At 59.5% G+C, this 12,346-nt stretch overlaps 3 non-coding genes and 1 pseudogene across 3 annotated transcripts; all 4 read left to right on the top strand.

The window, feature by feature from the left end:
• The first annotated feature begins 3,423 nt into the window (after nt 1-3,423).
• On the top strand, nt 3,424-3,630 carry LOC148806043 (U2 spliceosomal RNA; annotated as a pseudogene).
• Nucleotides 3,631-4,407: 777 nt separating this feature from the next.
• LOC148806042 (U2 spliceosomal RNA) lies at nt 4,408-4,598 on the top strand. The gene has a single exon (XR_016089839.1). It is a non-coding gene; the product is annotated as a U2 spliceosomal RNA (small nuclear RNA).
• A 793-nt stretch (nt 4,599-5,391) lies between these two features.
• LOC148806041 (U2 spliceosomal RNA) lies at nt 5,392-5,582 on the top strand. Its single transcript, XR_016089828.1, has one exon. It is a non-coding gene; the product is annotated as a U2 spliceosomal RNA (small nuclear RNA).
• Nucleotides 5,583-6,359: 777 nt separating this feature from the next.
• LOC148806040 (U2 spliceosomal RNA) lies at nt 6,360-6,550 on the top strand. The gene has a single exon (XR_016089817.1). It is a non-coding gene; the product is annotated as a U2 spliceosomal RNA (small nuclear RNA).
• Nucleotides 6,551-12,346: the final 5,796 nt, after the last annotated feature.

The following is a 12,346-nucleotide window of genomic DNA, read 5'->3' as shown; positions in this document are numbered from 1 at the left end:
GACAGCAACCCAGAGCCGTAATGACCTTCACGGTAGCCACAGCTAACGTGAGGGGATTGCGGAACCAGGTAAAGCGGGTTGGTGTTTTCCGAGACCTGTCCCGAAGACGGTTTGACATTTGTTTTGTGCAGGAGGCCCATCTGAAGGACCAGGAGGATGTGCAGCTTTTCCAGAAGGAGTGGACGCAGGGACCCTCGTGGTGGAGCGTCGGGGGGGTAAACTCCTCCGGCGTGGGCATCGTGTGCGGTTCCCCAGTTTTCTCCGCCCAGGTGGTCAGCTCTGTGGTCCCCGGCCGTCTGCTGGTGGTTGACGGGACTCGGAGAGGAGTTAAGACCAGACTGCTTGCAGTATACGCCCCGGCAGACAGGCGGCAGCAGGGGGCCTTCCTGAGAGATCTGGAGCCCCTGTTGTACACAAATAGGGAGCTGATCATTGGTGGAGACTTCAACATCGACTTGGGGGACGCACACGGCGAGGGCGTCCACTTACTTCAGTCCTTGATCACGGGGTTTGGCCTGAGGGACGGGTTCCGCGACGTCGCACACCACACTTGGGACAACGGAAGGGGAATCTTCAGGCGCCTGGATTACGTGTTCACCACAGCAAACTGGGCAACCCTGAGCAGGCAAGTGACCCCCACCTGGTTTTCAGATCATTGTGTGTTAATGGTCTCCTTCGGTGTCGAGGACCCCCGCTTCCAGGCAGGTTACTGGAAGCTGAATAGACAAGTTCTACAGGAGGCGAGATATCGGAGGAAGATCATTACAGTGCTACGGGACTACGAGGAGAGGAGGAAGTCCTTCAGCTCGGCAGTGTACTGGTGGGAGTCCTGCAAGCGTACCATCTCGGTCGTGACAAAGAGGTACTGTAAGATCCGCCGAAGCTTGGACGAACATCAGTGCACTAAGCTCCAGGAAGAGCTGGAGGTACTCTACGCACAATTGAACCAGGGGGGCACCTTCAATGGCGAGCGGGTCACTCAGATCAGGAGCCTGCTTAGGGGTAAGTGGCTGCAGTGGGCCAGAGATTTTCTTTTCAGATTGCGGGGAGTCTGGAGGGAAAGCGATGAAAGCTGCTCAGCCCAGTTCTTCGGCGCCGTGAGGAGGCAGCAAGAACGCAGCCTCTTTGAAGGCGTCCGGAGGGCGGACGGGTCTGTAGTCACTGACATACCCGGGATGTTGGAGTGTGCCACGGAGTACTACAACGCCTTGTTTGACGAGAAGGAGACCGACCCCAGCATCAGGAATGGGATCCTGGGCGGGGTGGAGAAGACGGTAGGCGACCCCGCTGCATTATGCGGGGCAGTGTCAGGGGCAGAGATCAGATCTGCCTTGCTGGGTATGAGGAAGGGCACTGTCCCTGGCATCGACGGCCTGCCGACGGATTTCTACCTCGCCTTCTGGGACCACCTGGAGCCGTTCCTGGTGCAGGTGTTCAACGAGGTGTTGGACCGTGATGGACTCGGGCCTACTATGAAGATCGGCATCATCTCTCTGATTCACAAGGGAGGCGACAAGACAGACCTGGGCAACTGGCGGCCGATCCAGCTCCTGTGTACCGACTACAAGCTCTTGGCCAGGGTGCTGGGCGGCCGCCTGAGAGCAGTGATGCCGGTCTTGGTGAAGGCTGACCAGACGTGTGGGGTGGCAGGACGCAAGATCAGCTGGACCCTGCAGCTGATCCGTGACGTCATCGCGTGGGTGGAGGATAGAGGCCTGCCACTCCTGCTGGTGAGCCTGGACCAGACCAAGGCCTTTGACCGGGTTCATCACGGAATTCTGTGGGCACTCATGAAGAGGAAGGGTCTGCCGGACCAGTTTGTCGGCTGGATTCAGACCCTTTACAACGGCGTGACATCCCGGGTATGTGTCAACGGAGCCCTAGGTGAACGTATTCCAGTGCGGTGTGGTGTGCGACAGGGCTGTCCCCTCTCGCCCTTGTTGTATGTTGTCTTTATAGAGCTCCTCCTAGACCGGCTGAGGAGAGACCCGGAGGTGGACGGGATCCCAGTGCCAGGTGGAGGTGGGCAGGTGGCGAAGATCGCCGCGTATGCTGACGACGTCACGCTCTTCCTGGGCTCTGAGAGGGGCTTGGGGAGAGCTCTCAGCATCGTGGAGGATTTCTCCAAGGGCACCGGCGCTCGACTGAACAGGGCCAAAAGCCTAGTGAAGGTATTTGGGACCTGGCCGAGCGCACCGAGAGACTTTGGTGGGTTGACACTGACGGATGGACCGGTGAAGATCTTGGGGGTCAGTTTCCACACCGTGGACCCCGGGAGTCTCAACTGGGAGGCCAGGTTCCGGAAGACCAACCGGAAGCTAGGCCTTTGGCAATCACGATCTTTAACCTGGATTGGGAAAGCGCTGGTGCTGAAGTCGGAGATCCTGCCTCTGCTACTCCACCTGGCGGTAGTGTACCCCCTACCTATCAGGCGGAGGAAAGAACTGGTGAGGGCTATTTTCAGGTTTGTCTGGGGACATACGTATGAACGGATCAAGAGAACCGACATGTACCGGCCCCTGGCTGACGGGGGGCGAGGGATCCTTGATTTCCCGACGAAGTTGGACTGTGCCTTCGTGGCGAGCCTCTGTACGGTCCTGCACGGGAACCCACCCCATGTGTGCGGTCGGTTTGTGAGCCTTTGGCTCGCGGCGAGCATGCGACACCTGACTGTCTGGTCCAACACGACCCCTAAAGCCGAGCGGCTGCCATTGCACTACCGCCATGCGGTGCGGTGGCTGCGGGCACATCCGGAGGTGAAGGAAGGACTGTGCTCCCTGAACCATAGGTTGAGCTACAAGATGGTGATGACGACAGAGAGACCAGCGATCCCGGGTGTGTCCAGTACCATCTGGCAGCAGGTGCAGCCGAAAGGTCTGGACAATAAACTTAAGGACTTGAACTGGCTCGGCGTATGGGGTCGTATGACAGTCAGGGCAGTGATGCATGCACACGGGCTATCACAGCAGAGCCTGTGCCCGCGACACGGCTGTGCGAGGGAGGAAACGGTGAGTCATGTCTTTTGGGAGTGTGGGTTTGCCCAGAGAGTCTGGAGTTCGTGCAGGACCCTTTTCACCCAGGTAAGCCCCGATTCTCCTGTAACAAGAGCAGTCATCGTGAAAGGACTACCGGGAGTGAGAGCCTGGAACCGGACATTTCTCCTGTGGCTTCTAATCAGCTTAGTCAAGGCCTTTCTGTGGGACGCTCGAACCGACTTGATAAAGCATGGAGTGGAAAAGCCGGCTTCGGGGATTCGAAGAAGACTGGAAGAAGAAATAACGAGGAGAGTGCGATGGGACATTTTGAAATGGGGCTTTGATGCGGCGAAAGAGCGTTGGAAGGACCTGTGCACGGGACGTTAGTGTTTTTTTTTTTTTTTTTTGTGTAGGGTGGTAGTGTCTGGGTAGTTATGGGTGATGTGTGATTGTTTTTTAACCCAAAAAAAAAAAAAAAAAAAAAAAAAAAAAAAAAAAAAAATCTGTTCTTATCAGTTTAATATCTGATACGTCCCCCATCGGGGGACCACATATTAAACGGATTTTTGGAACAGGGAGCTGGATCAGGAGCTTGCTCCGTCCTCTCCACGCATCGGCCCGGTATTGCAGCGCCTCCGGGAACGGTGCACTACCTTCTCTCAGCGGTGAAAAGACAGACGTAGCTAGCAAGCAAGCGAGGTGGACCGGAGCTCCTTCCTCTCCGGTCTCGTCTCTCGTCCATCTGTGCGTCTCTGTGTCTCTCTCTCTCCCCCTCCCCGTTCCCGTGCTCCCTCCGTGCACTTTCCCGCGCCTCGACTCTCTCGGCAAGCAGGCCGGCCCCCTTTTCGGCTCCCGTGCGTTTTCCCTCCAAAAAACTTAGTTTTTTCCTCCTTTTTCCAGGGAGGCAGGCGTGGCTTGTGTGTGTGTGTGTGTGTGTGTGTGTGTGTGTGTGTGTGTGTGTCCCCGTCCTTGCAGGCGGGCCCCTTTCGACAGCCGGCCGTTTTCCCTCCAAAAAACTTAGTATATACACCTTTTCTTTCTTTTTTTCGGCAGGCAGGCAGGTGTGTGTGTGTCCCCGTCCCTCCCGAGAGAGCGCTGCCCCTTGCCTCTGCCCGCAGGTGCCGACGGTCCGCTTTCGCTTGCAGCTCACTCGGCACGGCTGCTGCTGGTGGGAGGGGCCTAAGCTAAGGAGGCCGGCCGGCTGGCGCCCCCCGCGGCTGCGGTCGTTGTCGGGCCGTTGACAGGAGATCAAAGAGCAGGGCCCCCGCCCGGGACTGGCGGGCAGGCAGGCGAGCAAGCAGGCAGGCAAGAGAGGGGGAGAGCGGAGTCCGGGCGGCCGGCAGCCGCGTGCGGACCGGGCTCCAGAGGCGTCGGCCTGCGCCGCTGCGCGCCAGCCGGACGCCCGCGCGCCCGCCCAAGGCCGGCGTCGGGCATCGCTTCTCGGCCTTTTGGCTAAGATCAAGTGTAGTATCTGTTCTTATCAGTTTAATATCTGATACGTCCCCCATCGGGGGACCACATATTAAACGGATTTTTGGAACAGGGAGCTGGATCAGGAGCTTGCTCCGTCCTCTCCACGCATCGGCCCGGTATTGCAGCGCCTCCGGGAACGGTGCACTACCTTCTCTCAGCGGTGAAAAGACAGACGTAGCTAGCAAGCAAGCGAGGTGGACCGGAGCTCCTTCCTCTCCGGTCTCGTCTCTCGTCCATCTGTGCGTCTCTGTGTCTCTCTCTCTCCCCCTCCCCGTTCCCGTGCTCCCTCCGTGCACTTTCCCGCGCCTCGACTCTCTCGGCAAGCAGGCCGGCCCCCTTTTCGGCTCCCGTGCGTTTTCCCTCCAAAAAACTTAGTTTTTTCCTCCTTTTTCCAGGGAGGCAGGCGTGGCTTGTGTGTGTGTGTGTGTGTGTGTGTGTGTGTGTGTGTGTGTGTGTGTGTGTGTGTGTGTGTCCCCGTCCTTGCAGGCGGGCCCCTTTCGACAGCCGGCCGTTTTCCCTCCAAAAAACTTAGTATATACACCTTTTCTTTCTTTTTTTCGGCAGGCAGGCAGGTGTGTGTGTGTCCCCGTCCCTCCCGAGAGAGCGCTGCCCCTTGCCTCTGCCCGCAGGTGCCGACGGTCCGCTTTCGCTTGCAGCTCACTCGGCACGGCTGCTGCTGGTGGGAGGGGCCTAAGCTAAGGAGGCCGGCCGGCTGGCGCCCCCCGCGGCTGCGGTCGTTGTCGGGCCGTTGACAGGAGATCAAAGAGCAGGGCCCCCGCCCGGGACTGGCGGGCAGGCAGGCGAGCAAGCAGGCAGGCAAGAGAGGGGGAGAGCGGAGTCCGGGCGGCCGGCAGCCGCGTGCGGACCGGGCTCCAGAGGCGTCGGCCTGCGCCGCTGCGCGCCAGCCGGACGCCCGCGCGCCCGCCCAAGGCCGGCGTCGGGCATCGCTTCTCGGCCTTTTGGCTAAGATCAAGTGTAGTATCTGTTCTTATCAGTTTAATATCTGATACGTCCCCCATCGGGGGACCACATATTAAACGGATTTTTGGAACAGGGAGCTGGATCAGGAGCTTGCTCCGTCCTCTCCACGCATCGGCCCGGTATTGCAGCGCCTCCGGGAACGGTGCACTACCTTCTCTCAGCGGTGAAAAGACAGACGTAGCTAGCAAGCAAGCGAGGTGGACCGGAGCTCCTTCCTCTCCGGTCTCGTCTCTCGTCCATCTGTGCGTCTCTGTGTCTCTCTCTCTCCCCCTCCCCGTTCCCGTGCTCCCTCCGTGCACTTTCCCGCGCCTCGACTCTCTCGGCAAGCAGGCCGGCCCCCTTTTCGGCTCCCGTGCGTTTTCCCTCCAAAAAACTTAGTTTTTTCCTCCTTTTTCCAGGGAGGCAGGCGTGGCTTGTGTGTGTGTGTGTGTGTGTGTGTGTGTGTGTGTGTGTGTGTGTCCCCGTCCTTGCAGGCGGGCCCCTTTCGACAGCCGGCCGTTTTCCCTCCAAAAAACTTAGTATATACACCTTTTCTTTCTTTTTTTCGGCAGGCAGGCAGGTGTGTGTGTGTCCCCGTCCCTCCCGAGAGAGCGCTGCCCCTTGCCTCTGCCCGCAGGTGCCGACGGTCCGCTTTCGCTTGCAGCTCACTCGGCACGGCTGCTGCTGGTGGGAGGGGCCTAAGCTAAGGAGGCCGGCCGGCTGGCGCCCCCCGCGGCTGCGGTCGTTGTCGGGCCGTTGACAGGAGATCAAAGAGCAGGGCCCCCGCCCGGGACTGGCGGGCAGGCAGGCGAGCAAGCAGGCAGGCAAGAGAGGGGGAGAGCGGAGTCCGGGCGGCCGGCAGCCGCGTGCGGACCGGGCTCCAGAGGCGTCGGCCTGCGCCGCTGCGCGCCAGCCGGACGCCCGCGCGCCCGCCCAAGGCCGGCGTCGGGCATCGCTTCTCGGCCTTTTGGCTAAGATCAAGTGTAGTATCTGTTCTTATCAGTTTAATATCTGATACGTCCCCCATCGGGGGACCACATATTAAACGGATTTTTGGAACAGGGAGCTGGATCAGGAGCTTGCTCCGTCCTCTCCACGCATCGGCCCGGTATTGCAGCGCCTCCGGGAACGGTGCACTACCTTCTCTCAGCGGTGAAAAGACAGACGTAGCTAGCAAGCAAGCGAGGTGGACCGGAGCTCCTTCCTCTCCGGTCTCGTCTCTCGTCCATCTGTGCGTCTCTGTGTCTCTCTCTCTCCCCCTCCCCGTTCCCGTGCTCCCTCCGTGCACTTTCCCGCGCCTCGACTCTCTCGGCAAGCAGGCCGGCCCCCTTTTCGGCTCCCGTGCGTTTTCCCTCCAAAAAACTTAGTTTTTTCCTCCTTTTTCCAGGGAGGCAGGCGTGGCTTGTGTGTGTGTGTGTGTGTGTGTGTGTGTGTGTGTGTGTGTGTGTCCCCGTCCTTGCAGGCGGGCCCCTTTCGACAGCCGGCCGTTTTCCCTCCAAAAAACTTAGTATATACACCTTTTCTTTCTTTTTTTCGGCAGGCAGGCAGGTGTGTGTGTGTCCCCGTCCCTCCCGAGAGAGCGCTGCCCCTTGCCTCTGCCCGCAGGTGCCGACGGTCCGCTTTCGCTTGCAGCTCACTCGGCACGGCTGCTGCTGGTGGGAGGGGCCTAAGCTAAGGAGGCCGGCCGGCTGGCGCCCCCCGCGGCTGCGGTCGTTGTCGGGCCGTTGACAGGAGATCAAAGAGCAGGGCCCCCGCCCGGGACTGGCGGGCAGGCAGGCGAGCAAGCAGGCAGGCAAGAGAGGGGGAGAGCGGAGTCCGGGCGGCCGGCAGCCGCGTGCGGACCGGGCTCCAGAGGCGTCGGCCTGCGCCGCTGCGCGCCAGCCGGACGCCCGCGCGCCCGCCCAAGGCCGGCGTCGGGCATCGCTTCTCGGCCTTTTGGCGAAGATCAGAGGTCGAGGGAGAGACGAACGAGGACAACACTACAGGACTGCGCCTTTGGATTGTTTTTTGGATTTGAACCCGGATTGCCTTTTGGACAACGTTTTCTTGGATTTTGGACGTCGGTACCTTGGTTTTGGTTGTTTTGGGCTGCTTGCAGCCGAAAGGCTGCTCTCCACGATGGCTGCGGATCCCGGGGAACCGAGGAGGGCCGGGAAGGAGCCGAGCGTGAGATGGACCATCCGTCTCAACTGGAGGGAGGATACGGAGATGCCTGGGAGAGAGGAAATAGAAGACGAGATTTTGTTTGACCTGTTGGGGGTAAGCGTTGCAGAGCTGAAATGTGTGCAGGGGAACCGGGCACAGAAGTTCATGGACGTCACCTTTGCGAATGTTGGCAGTTACAGACAGGCGGTGAAGAAGTGTCAGCAAGCCATCGAGGACGGGAAGATGCGTGAGTACGAGTGCGGTGGCCTGAAGGGAGATAACAAACGGTGGGTGGTGGTGCATATGTTTGAGCCCTTTATTACTGACACCGATGTTACAGCTTTTCTTCGTCGGTACGTTGAGGTGCGGAGTGGGCCCTATGTTATTCAGGACACCCGGAAGGTCTGGACCGGCAAAAGGCGTTATGAGGTCGAACTGCGTCAGGATATGCGATCTAGAGATGGTTTCTCCCACCCACCAGGCACCTTCGCCATCGGCTCAGGTAGGGGGTACCTGTATTATTATGACCAGCCGGATTTCTGTCGAAGGTGTCGGGGTTTTGGACACAGAGAGGGGACGTGCCAGGCAACGGAGTGTGGGCGGTGCCAGTCCCGGGCCCACACAACACGGAACTGCGACATTAAGGAGTGCTCCCTGTGCGGCAACACTGGGCACCTATACCGGCAGTGCGTGAAGAGAACTGCGGAGTTCAACAGGGTGGTGTACGAGGGCGGAAGGCTGGCAGGAGAGGACAGTGAGGGTGATGACGGGCCGGAGAGCAGCAGTGCCCCCGGTGGAGGAAAGAAGGGAAAGGGAGGACAGCAAAAACCGGTGGAAGAAGAGCGGCAGGGGGAGGACGAACAGCCGGGAACGTCACGGGAGGTTGAGGACGACGAGGGAACCTGGGCATCTGTGGTGAAGGCGGGGCGCCGCGCAAGGGCGAGGGGAGCGCCGGCTCCTCCGCCACCAGCAGTGGAGGAGAAGGTGGTGCCCCTACAGGGCAAGAGGGCGAAGAAAATGAAGAAGAGAGTGGGAGAGAAACAGCAGCGGCAGGAGACTCAGGAGAAGAAGAAGAAGACAGTCGAGGGGGAAGACGTGGAGGAAGATCAAGCCGAGGTAGCCGACCCTGAGAGGATGGAGGAGGAGGCAGGGTACCTGACTACCTCGAGCGACTCGGAGTCCGACACGGACGGAGAATCCCTCCCTGCTGGACAGGGATCCGGGCCAGGACCAACACCAATGGGCACATTTTCGGTGGTGAAGGACATGACGGAGGAAGGCAGCCCGCTGTTTACCTGCCAGCCGGGCACGCCCACCCCCGAACAAGGACTCCAAGACAGCCCCTGTGAAGTCGGATATATGTCCACCGACGACTCTTCAGGGAGTATAGCAGGGACAGCAGGCTCCCCCGAGCAAAGCCCCGGGGAGGAGATGGAGAGTGACGCTAACCCGCACGACCCGCCATGACCCTCGCGGCGGCAACGGTCAACGTGAGGGGTTTGAGGAAGCAGGACAAGAGAGTGGCAGTTTTTCGATACCTGTCTCAGAGGCACCTGGACGTGGTCTTCCTGCAGGAAGTCCACCTTAAGGACCTCAACGACGTGAGGACCTTTCAGAGGGAGTGGAGGAAGGGTCCTTCGTGGTGGAGCGTCGGAGGGGTGAACTCCACCGGCGTCGGCATCTTGTGTGGCTCGCCAGGTTTCGTCGTCCAGTCGGTCAGCTCGGCAGTCCCCGGACGTCTGCTGGTGGTGGACGGGATCTGGAGGAAAACAAGGATCAGGTTAATCAGCGCGTACGCCCCAGCAGACAGACGACAGCAGGGTGCTTTCTTGAAAGACCTGGAGCCCCTGCTGTATACCAACAGGGAGCTGATCGTGGGCGGCGATTTCAACATCGACCTGGGAGACGCACGCGGCCAGGGAGTTCATCTCTTGAGGTCCTTGATCGAAGACTTCGGCCTTAAAGACGGGTTTCGAAACGTCGCACACCACACGTGGGATAACGGGAGAGGGATCTTCCGGCGTTTGGACTACATCCTCTCTACTGTAAAGTGGAAAGTCCTGAGCAGGCAAGTGACCCCCACCTGGTTCTCGGACCATCGGCTGCTGTCGGTCTCTTTCGGTGTTGAGGACCCCGGCTTCCAGGCTGGGTACTGGAAGCTGAACAGACAAGTTCTGCAGGAGGCGAGATATCGGAAGAAGATCGAGTCAGTGTTGAGGGATTTTGAGAAGAGGAGGGAGCTCTTTAGCTCCTCGGTGCACTGGTGGGAATCGTGCAAGGAGACTCTCGCGACGGTCACCAAGCGTTACTGCTGGATCCGGCGGAGTCTGGAGGAACGCCAGTGTGCCCACCTTCAAGAAGAACTCGAGGCGCTGTACGAGCAGCTGAACCAGGGGGGCGCTTTTGACAGCGAAAAGATTGCTAGCGTCAGGAGCCGGCTCAGAGACCAGTGGCTGCAGAGAGCGAAGGACTTTCTTTTCAGACTGCGAGGAGTGTGGAGAGAAGGGGAAGAACGATGCTCGCCCCAGTTCTTCGGCGCTGTGAGGAGACGGCAGGAGCGGTGTCTCTTCGAGAGCATCCAGCGCGAAGACGGGACTGCAGCCACGGACATACCCGGGATGGTAGAGTGCGCCACAGGTTTCTACACGTCTCTGTTTCAGGAGAAGGAGATCGACTCCAGCATCAGGGAGAAGCTCCTGGAAGGTGTGGAGAGGGTGGTGGACGACACCTCCACTCTGGTCGGACCAGTGTCAGGGGCAGAACTGAAAAAAAGCAATGCTTGGATTGAAGAAGGGCACTGTCCCTGGCATTGATGGACTACCGACAGAGTTCTACGCCACCTTCTGGAGTCATCTGGAGCCCTTCTTGGTGCAGATCTTCAATGAGGCTCTGAACAGTGAAGATCTGGGCCTCTCCATGAGGACCGGGGTCATCTCGCTGATCCATAAAGGCGGAGACAAGGCGGACCTGAGCAATTGGAGGCCGATCCAGCTCCTGTGCACGGACTATAAGATCTTGGCCAGGGTGCTGGGCGGCCGTCTGAGGTCGGTGATGCCGGAGCTGGTCGGGGCGGATCAGACATGTGGCGTGGCAGGCCGGAAGATCAGCTGGAACCTGCAGCTGATCCGGGACACCATCGCCTGGGTTGAAGATAGAGGCCTGCCGCTCATGCTGGTGAGCCTGGACCAGGCAAAGGCGTTCGACCGGGTCCACCATGGAATCCTGTGGGCGCTCCTGCGGAGGAAGGGTCTGCCTGACGGGTTTGTCAGGTGGATCAAGGCGCTATACATCGGCGCGAAATCCCGGGTATGTGTGAACGGAGCAGTAGGGAGGAGTATCCCAGTAAGATGTGGTGTGCGACAGGGCTGTCCGCTGTCACCCCTGCTATACGTCACTTACCTCGAACTCCTGCTTGACCAGCTGCGGAAGGACCCCATGGTTAAAGGAATACAGGTGCCAGGTGGAGGTGGGCAGGAGGCCAAGATTGCCGCCTACGCGGACGACATCACCCTCTTCCTGAGCTCCGAAAGAAGCTTGGGGAGAGTACTAGAGATCGTGGAGATGTACTCCAAAGGCACCGGCGCCCAACTGAACCGCGCCAAGAGCCTGGTGAAACTGTTTGGAGCCTGGTCTAATGAACCGCGGATCGTCGGGGGACTGACAAGGACGACGGACCCGGTGAAAGTCTTGGGGGTCCTTTTTCACACCACGGACCCCTCGGGCTTGAACTGGGAGGCCAGGTTCCGAAAGGTCAACCAGAAGCTGGGCCTTTGGCAGCGACGACACCTAACATGGATCGGGAAGGCGCTGGTGTTGAAGGTGGAAATCCTGCCCCTGCTGCTCCACCTGGCAGTAGTATACCCCCTACCTGCGAGGAAAAGGAAGGAACTCGCACGAGCCGTCTTCATTTTCGTGTGGGGGCACTCGTACGAACGCATCCGAAGGAAGGACATGTGCAGGCCCGTCGAAGATGGGGGCAGGGGGATCTTGGACCTCCCAACAAAGCTGGACTGCGCCTTTGTGGCAAGCCTGTGCGTGGTCTTGCACAGCAACCCGCCTCATCTGTGCAGCCGTTTCGTGAGCCTCTGGCTCTCAGCTCACATGCGACACCTGACCGTCTGGAGCAACACGACTCCAAAGGCCGAGCGACTCCCACTGCACTACCGCCACGCAGTGCAGTGGCTGCGGGCACACCCGGCGGTGAGGGACGGTACAACTGCGCTGAGCCACAGAGACCTGTATAGTACCGTCATGGAGGAGGACAGGCCAGCGATCCTGGGTGTGCCCAGGGACACCTGGCAGCAGGCCCAACCTAAGGGCCTGGATAACAAGCTAAAGGACTTGAACTGGCTCGGTATATGGGGTCGGATGACGGTCAGGGCGGTCATGCATTCGCATGGCCTGTCCAGACAGAGCCAGTGCCCGAGACAAGGCTGCGCAGCAGAAGAAACAGTACATCATGTCTTCTGGGAGTGTGGGTTTGCACAGAAGGTGTGGAGGTCCAGCCAACACCTTTTCAAGCAGGTGGGTTTGGAATTCCCCTTGTCCCTAGCATTGGTGATGAAAGGAGTGCCCGGTTCCAGAAGATGGAATGTACGCTTTCTCCTCTGGTTACTGATCAGCCTAATCAAGCTCTGCGTGTGGGAGGCGCGGACGGAACTGGTCAGGCACAACATTGAGACACCAGTCCCAGGCATCCTCCAGAAAGTGAGAAGAGACGTGGTAAGACGGATCCAATGGGACGTCAAGCGCTGGGGATTCGCAGCGGCTAAGGAGCGCTGGAAGGACTTGAT

The sequence above is a fragment of the Atractosteus spatula genome, unplaced genomic scaffold (assembly GCF_055471065.1).
Source record: "Atractosteus spatula isolate fAtrSpa1 unplaced genomic scaffold, fAtrSpa1.hap1 Scaffold_58, whole genome shotgun sequence".
Taxonomy (NCBI): domain Eukaryota; kingdom Metazoa; phylum Chordata; class Actinopteri; order Semionotiformes; family Lepisosteidae; genus Atractosteus; species Atractosteus spatula.
Note: the sequence above shows the minus strand (reverse complement) of the source record. Positions and strands in the feature narration are given on the sequence as shown.